The following is an 8,808-nucleotide window of genomic DNA, read 5'->3' as shown; positions in this document are numbered from 1 at the left end:
AAGCAACTAGATGCAACAGCCAAAGGATGGCCAGGTTGCCTCAGAGGTGTAGCAGCAGTTGTGCTGAATATTCAAGAGGCACCCAAATTTACCCTGGGACAAAAATGACTGTGCTAGTGTCCCACACAGTGTCCGCAGTACTGGAAGTAGAGGGTGGCCACTGGCTTTCACCAGAGAGATTCCTGAAATACCAGGCCATCATGGTAGAGCAAGATGATGGAGAAATAGTGGTGACTAATATTGTCAACCCAGCTTCTTTTCTCAGTGGAATCAAGGAGAAGCAGTACACCATGATTGCCTAGAGACCATTGAAGCTACCTACTCCAGCCGCCCAGACTTAAAGGACACTGCAGGGACCTGGTTCACTGATGAGAGTAGCTTCATTGCCAGTGGAAAGCGACATGCAAAGTACACAGTGACTACCTGCAGAGAGGTAATAGAGTCGGGACACTTACCAACAGGTACCTCTGCACAGAAGGCTGAGATAAATGCATGGACCCATGCCTTAGAAACAGCAAAAGGCATTCAGAGTTGTGCATGCACATGGAGCCATCTGGAAGGAGAGGGGACTGCTAACCTCACAAGGGAAGAAGAGACAATCCAGCTGCTGGAAGCAGTTCAGCTACCTGAAAAAGCATATTAAGGTGCACCAGAGAGGGATCTTAAAATTGTAGGAAAGAAATGAGCTGGCGGTTGGAGAGGCAAAGAAAGCAGCAAAGGGTGAGGTACAGATTTTCCTTGAAGGTAAGCCATAATACAATAATACTAATCAAAAGAGATGTACAACTACAAAGGGTGGGCTACCATTGAAAAAAAGCTAGTAATCCTGATAGTGGAACACTGGAAAAAGTTAAGGATAGAATCTAAAATGTTAGGCTTTGTGCTTTCCCAGATCAACTGCACCTGCGTAAGCAGTATGATAAATTATATAATTGTTAGATGGGATGATTGTTTAGTAATTAAATGTAATTATTATATAACCATAAGAAGAATAGTGAGAAACTATGTTGGAAATTCAGAGAGGGGCTAAATTTATGTATACAATAGAACAATATAAGTTTAATAAATAACATGAAAGTTATGTAACGATAGAGTATGAAACATGATCATTTTGGATGTATGGTCGGAGTCAGATTTGGGTTGAATATACCCCGATTCCCAGAGCTCTTAATAAAAAGCACCGCATATAACCCCCCGTGATTATGTGTTTTTGAATGCTAACATTTTGGCGACCCAAAGATGGGACCCTTGTGAGTGCTGCTGAGCGAGTTCGCGACTCGATCACGCTCCAGCCTGCACCGAGGGATTCTCGGGGAGCCCATCAGCCGCGACCGCTCATGCTGCTCACAAACATCCCCGGGAGAAAGGTAAGGTGCTTTTTACTTTGGTTTGGATGCCTGCCAATAAGACGCAGCGAAAGCTACGCTTGGTTGGGCTAAAGGAATTCCTGTTGGTGTAAGCCTAGGCGCCGTTCTGTAAGACAATCGCAAAAGTGTTGCGGGTTCGGCATTTGTGGTATTTTTGAAATGGAGAAACTTAAAGGGATTTTGGGCAGTAATACCCCTATCCTGCAAAATTCTCCTTTGGGGTGCTTATTAGCACATTGGAAACAAGGTAACTTTGGGGAAGGATTACATAAAACTAAGTTGATTGATTATTGTAATTCATGGTGGCCAGAATATGCCTTGGAGAACGGTGAAAAATGGCCAAAATACGGTACTCTGCAATATAACACTATTTCGTGGTTAATGTGGTTTTGTAAACAAGAAGGAAAATGGGATGAAGTCCCATATGTTGATCTGTTTTTTTACTTACGGGGAAAGCCAGAATGGCAGGATGAATGTGGATTATTAATGGTTAAAACATCTGCACAGTGTGGGGTTTGTGAGGAACGTTGTTTAGAACACTTGGCGTTAAGAGAAAGCTTGAGTAGGGAAAATTATACAGATATTGATTTACAAGTAGCTCCAATAGGAACAAGAGAACCTAACCCTATCCCACCTGTTTCATCTGTCCCTATCCCACTACCTGCTCCTCACCCACCTACCCCTGAACCTGTCTCATCTAGTACACCTTTCCCTCTTTATCCCCCTCTCCCATCATCACCCGATCCCTCTTCCTCGGAAGATGAACAAGACCTAACTGTGATAGAAAGGGGAAAGAGGTATGAGAGTGAAAAAGATAGCAATGGTAATGAATCAGTGACCCCAATAGCCCATAGAACCCGGGGTCGGGCAAAGCGTGCTCCAGTTGTGCATAGAGATGGCATAAGGAAACAAAAACGGACTGTGATTGCCCCCTTGCGACAAGGTGTCGGAGTGGAAGGGCCAGTATTTGTAAAAGTGCCTTTTTCCCCGGCAGACTTAGTTATTTGGAAACAGTCAACTGGAACTTGTAGACAAAATCCTGATAAAGTGGCATGCGTAGTAAAAATGGTTATGAAAACTCAAAATCCTGACTGGGATGACATACAAGTAATATTAGATACTCTGATGGATTCTACTGAAAAAGAAATGGTACTTAAGGCAGCCAAAGAGAGGGCAAGAGAAGATATTAGAATTGGACTAGTAACAGGGAGTTTAGATGTGAATTTCCCAATTGAGGATCCAAATTGGGACCCTAATGTATTGTGCGATATGAGGAGATTACAGAAATACCAAGAGTGGATCCAAATAGGAGTTCAGAATGCTGTGCCCAAAACTATAAATTGGTCCAAACTATATGAGGTTCGACAGGAAAAGAAGGAATCTCCCACTGCATTTTTGGAGAGGCTTAAGGAGGTAGCAAGGAAATATACAGACCTCCAAATGGATACAGAGCAAGCAAAGGTTCAGCTCGCTCTCATATTCTTGGGTCAATCACAGGATGACATTTGTAGAAAATTGCAAAAATTAGAAGGGGAAGAATTAAGGAATTTGTATAAGTTACTCGAGGTTTCTTGGAAGGTATATAACAATCGGGAAAAAGAAGCTGGTAAAAGGCAGCAGCAGAATCTTTTGGCAGTAATGCAGGGGAGAGGGAACCCAAATTTCAGGGGGCATAACAGGAATGGTCAGCAAAGGAGACCAGTTACCCAGGGGTTAAGCCTGAATCAATGTGTGTATTGCAAGGGGGGTGGGACATTGGAAGTGAAATTGCCCAAGTTTGAATAACCAGTTTGACCAGGGCAATCAGTTCCAGCAGGCTACCAAGGAGATGGTCCTGGGGGAGTATACCAGTTGACTAGACGTAGAACTGGGAGAACAAGTTAAGGAACCTGTTGTAAATATACAGTTAGAGCATAAAGAGGTCAGATTTCTAATAGATACGGGAGCTACTTTTTCTGTATTGAATGATTTGCAAGGACAAACTGGGGACAAGGAAACTACAATAGTTGGCGCTACAGGCAAAGAGGAAAAACAGCCTTTCCTGCAACCCCTAGATTTGTGTTTTGAAAACAAGGTTATAACACATGAATTTTTATATGTACCTGAGTGTCCAATTCCACTTTTAGGGAGAGATTTGCTAGCAAAACTTGATGCGGTAATAACTTTGAAAATGGAGAGATTATAATGAAAATACCTGAATCAAAGACGGGACAGATATTAATGATCAAAGAAAAACCTGTTCCCTCTATCCCTAGGGAGGTAGAAGATGCAGTGATTCCCTCTGTATGGGAGACAGATATACCAGGGAAATCTAAATTGGCACAACCTGTGCACATAGAGTTAAAAGAAGGGGCAAGGGCTGTACAAGTCAAACAATATCCCATAAAACCAGAAGCATGGCAAGGAATAGTAAAGATTATTGAGAAATTCTTGAAATACCGAATTTTAGAAGAATGTGAATCAGAATTTAATACACCAATATTTCCAGTAAAGAAGCCAAATGGTGAATATAGATTAGTGCAGGATTTGAGAGCAATAAATAAAATAACAAAGGACATTTATCCAGTGGTAACAAATCCTTACACATTGCTAACATCCGTAAAGGAGATATATACATGGTTTACCATAATTGATTTAAAAGATGCCTTTTTCTGCATGCCCCTTGACGAAGAAAGTAGGAAACTGTTTGCCTTTGAGTGGGAAAACCCAGGGAACGGAAGAAAGACCCAGCTCACCTGGACACGACTCCCACAAGGCTACAAGAACTCGCCGACCCTATTCGGAAACCAACTGGCAAAGGAACTGGAGATTTGAACTGAAAATGGGCAAGTACCAAGAGACCAGTACTTATTGTTGCAGTATGTTGATGATATACTAATAGCTACAGAGGAAAGAGCAACCTGTATAAAGGTAACCATTGAGATTTTAAATTCACTGGGAATGGGAGGCTATAAAGTATCCAGAGCAAAGGCACAAATCACACAACAGACTGTGATTTACCTTGGATGTGAAATTTCACAAGGGCAACGAAAACTAGGTACTAACCGTATCCAAGCTATTTGTGCTATTCCAGAGCCCCAGAATTTACATGAGCTGCGAGTCTTCCTCGGGATGGCAGGATGGTGTTGCTTGTGGATCATGGACTATGAACTGATTGTGAAACCCCTGTATGAAGCTCAGAAGATGCAGCCATTCACCTGAGGCAAACCACAGAAAGAAGCCTTCCTAAAATTAAAGGAAGCACTGACAACTGCTCCAGCACTAGGGTTACCTGATCTGTCGAAAGATTTTCAGCTGTTTGTACATGAAAGGCTGCGCCTAGCACTAGGAGTCCTGACACATCGTCTGGGAAGCTGGAAAAGGCCGGTGGGCTACTTTTCCAAACAGCTCGACAACATAAGTGCCAGGTGGCCCCCATGTCTGCGGGCAGTCGCAGCTACTGTGATCCTGATACAAGAAGCCAGGAAACTTACTATGGGAAGGCACATAGATGTCTATGTACCACACATGGTAACCACTGTCTTAGAACAAAAGGGGGGCCATTGGCTATCTCCACGCAGAATGATGAAATTCCAGGTAGTCCTGACTGAGCAGGATGATGTCACATTAAAAACAACTAACCTTTTGAATCCAGCTTTGTTCCTAGGTACCACAACTGAAGAAGGCCCATTAGAATACAACTGTGTAGAAGTAATAGAGTACACCCATTCAGCAAGAGGAGACCTGAAATACGTCCCACTAGAGCAGCCGGAGTGGGAGCTGTTTACAGATGGGAGCAGCTTCGTGGAAAACAGAACCAGATACGCTGGATATGCGGTAACAACAGTCAATACAGTAGTGGAGCAAAGGCATTACCACCAAATACATCTGCCCAGAAGGAAGAACTGGTTGCTTTAACCAGGGCACTAGAATTAATGAAGGGAAAAAGGTAAATATCTGGACTGACTCGAAATATGCTTTTGGAGTGGTGCATGTACACGGAGCACTGTGGAAAGAAAGAGGACTGTTATCTTCTCGGGGTACTCACATTAAACATCAGGATGCAGTCCTGCAATTGATAAAGGCAGTACAAAAACCTGAACAAGTGGCAATCTTACACTGCAAAGCACACCAATCAGGAAACTCCAAAATCTGTGAGAGAAATCGAAAGGCAGACTGGGCAGCCCGACAGGTTGCTCGAGAGGTACAAACAACAATGGCATTGATACCTTTGAAGCTTAATGTATCCCAATTCAATTTGCCTCCAAAACCAAAATATTCAGTAGAAGATGAGAGACTGGCACATTTGCTAAATGCACAAAAGAATTCAGAGGGATGGTATGTGACCGGACAAGGACAAATAGTGGTACCCCCCATGATAATGAGAGAAGTTCTACAAATTAAACATAACAAATGTCACTGGGGAGCAGAGGCATTGGTAAAATTACTAAAGCAGAGTTTAATTTCAGTACGGATGTTAACAATGGCAAAATCAGTAATGTCAAAATGTAATATCTGCTTGAAAAACAACCCGGTGGCCAGGCAACAGGCACAGTTAGGAAGAATTCGGATAGGAATAGAGCCAGGAGACTATTGGCAGGTAGATTTTGTAGAACTACCAAGGACTCGAGGATACAAATACCTGTTAGTGGGGGTTGACACATTCTCTGGGTGGCCAGAAGCCCTTCCCTGTCGCACGAACCAAGCAAAGGAAACAGTTAAGTGGTTACTACAGGAGATTATTCCCAGATTCAAGGTACCCCTAGGGGTATCATCAGATAGGGGACCCCATTTCATAGCTACAGTAGTAAGAGAGGTAAGTAGATTGCTGGGGATAAATTGGGACCTCCACACACCATGGAGACCCCAGTCAAGTGGACAGGTAGAGAGGATGAATCAGACACTAAAAAGGCAAATCAGTAAAATATGCCAAGAAGCCAAATTGCAGTGGCCCCAGGCTTTGCCAATACCACTGTTGAGGATTCGGATAAAGCCTAGGAGTGGAATGTCAGTCAGCCCTTATGAGATATTGTATGGGAAACCATATGAATCTCCGGAGCCTAACCCTAATGTACATGTCACAAGAAAGCAGGAAGTGTATAATTATGTTCTGTCTCTTGGGAAAACTTTAGCTCGGCTCCGGAGTATCCTCGTGTGGAATGGACCACTGACTCTCGAGAACCCAGCCCATAACATACATCCAGGAGACAAAGTGTACATCAAGAACTGGAACGAGGAACCGCTGAAAGAAAAGTGGAGTGGACCCCATCAGGTACTACTGACCACCTTTACAGCAGTCAAAGTAGCCGGCGTGGAACCGTGGATCCACTATACCCGAGTGAAGAAAGTCCATCCTGGATCACAGACTGTGTAAACTCTGGAATGAACAAAGGCTGCAGATAAGACGTGTTTAATTGCTTTCAGAATGCTATCAGTAATTGTGCTAACGTTATGGTTATTAATATCTTTGGGTTGTGGAGCGCAAAATGATCAACTAACCACTCTTCATTCTAGAATGAAGAGAGAGGTACAAACGGAAACACAGGTGATAAAGGTTTCTAATGCAGTTCGGGCTGAGAATGTAATGATTGGATTAGTCAAAGATTTTGCCAAAATGCAAAACACCAGCCGAATAACTGCCTGTCTGCCAATACCAAAGGCAGCAGGAGATCCATTAAATTGGGGAATCATAATATCAAAACTACCTGAAATACAAAAGAACAAAACAATTACATGTAAACAGGTACCCGAATCGAGGCAAGTTACAGAAACAACTCTGGTATGGGAATGTGAGGCCAAGGATAGGAAAGATCAGATAGAGCCTTGGGACAGTGCGTGGTCTGTGAGTATTCTTCAAAGATTCCAGTATATGGCAAACACCCCTTGGTGTATTAAGTGGGAAGGCCCTGAGAATGAAACAGATCCAGCAATAACAAACACTGACACTAGTAGCAGAACGAGGGCAGACAAAGTAAGTTGGTGGGCATGTAATAAAACTTACGACTGCACTTCAGATGATGTAGAGATAAAACAGATGCCACCCCTGGCAATAGCCCTACAAATTAGTTGTGCTTGCAGAGGGATCAAACATAAACAAGGCAGAGTGAATTATAGAGTAATTATAGGGTGTTCCAGGATTACAAATCCGAGGTCCAGGACAATTTGTATGGGCAGCAAGTGATGGTAGCTGGACAACACATCTGCCTGTAGATGGGAAAGTAAAGGAGATTACTTTAGGCCTCCCAACCTTATGTCCAATTTGGAAAAAGTCCCCATTTAATGGAAAACATGAACTTCTGCAGATAAGAGGAAGACAAGAAGTTCTAGACAATGAAAATCCAGATGACACTTGGCAAGAACCCTCTAGTGGAGTGAAATTTGGATTGGCCCTAGAGTCATTGCTTGGTCCTATAGCAAACTATAAGAGCAGAGAGATGCTGTACAAACTTACAGGTCAGGTAGGTAGACTGGCAAGAGTCACCTGGGAAGGATTTAAAGAATTAAATATACAATTACAAGCCACCACAAAAATGACTTTACAAAATCGATTAGCCCTAGCTATGTTACTCCTGAAAGAGCATGGAGTATGTGAATTTTTAAAGGGACAAGTTGATCATTGCTGCGTTCATATCCCAAATGTAACTGCAGATGTAGAATATGACATCAATCAGTTGAAACAAATAGATCATGAAGCACAAGAAGAGCAAAAGGATTTGGCTACAAGCTGGTTAGGAAAAATCTTTAAAGGATTAGGGTGGAATTGTGAGTTCATGGATTAAATCTATCATTGAGAGTGTGATAATCTTACTAATTGTATTCTTAGCAATTTGGTTAGTTTGGTTAGTTTACAGCATCTTAAAGGGAGAGATATAGAAGAAAACGTCCTGGAACCAGAGGATAATAAAGGCACTAACATGAGATCCACGCCCACCATCTTCTGGTTCTCCAGTTCGTAACAGCATCCACGACAACGTTTACATCAACCCTGGATTTGAAGAGCCGAGTACGAACTGAGGAATAAAGGACTGTATCAAGTGAAAACATTTACACCTATAGTGAAGTGAAAATGCTTTCAAAGGGGGGAGAATGATAGTGGAACCCTGGAAAAAGTTAAAGATAGAATCTAAAATGTTAGGCTTTGTGCTTTCCCAGATCAACTGCACCTGCGTAAGCAGTATGATAAATTATGTAATTGTTAGATGTGATGACTGTTTAGTAATTCAGTGTAATTATTATATAACCATAAGAAGAATAGTGAGAAACTATGTTGGAAATTCAGAGAGGGGCTAAATTTATGTATACAATAGAACAGTATAAGTTTAATAATTAACATGAAAGTTATGTAATGATAGAGTATAAAACATGATCATTTCGAATGTATGGTTGGAGTCAGATTTGGGTTGAATATACCCCGAATCCCAGAGCTCTTAATAAAAAGCACCGCATATAATCCCCCATGATT

This window comes from Zonotrichia albicollis, chromosome 8 (genome assembly GCF_047830755.1).
Source record: "Zonotrichia albicollis isolate bZonAlb1 chromosome 8, bZonAlb1.hap1, whole genome shotgun sequence".
Taxonomy (NCBI): Eukaryota; Metazoa; Chordata; class Aves; order Passeriformes; family Passerellidae; genus Zonotrichia; species Zonotrichia albicollis.
The sequence above is the reverse complement of the archived record's forward strand: the minus strand, read 5'-3'. Positions refer to the sequence as shown.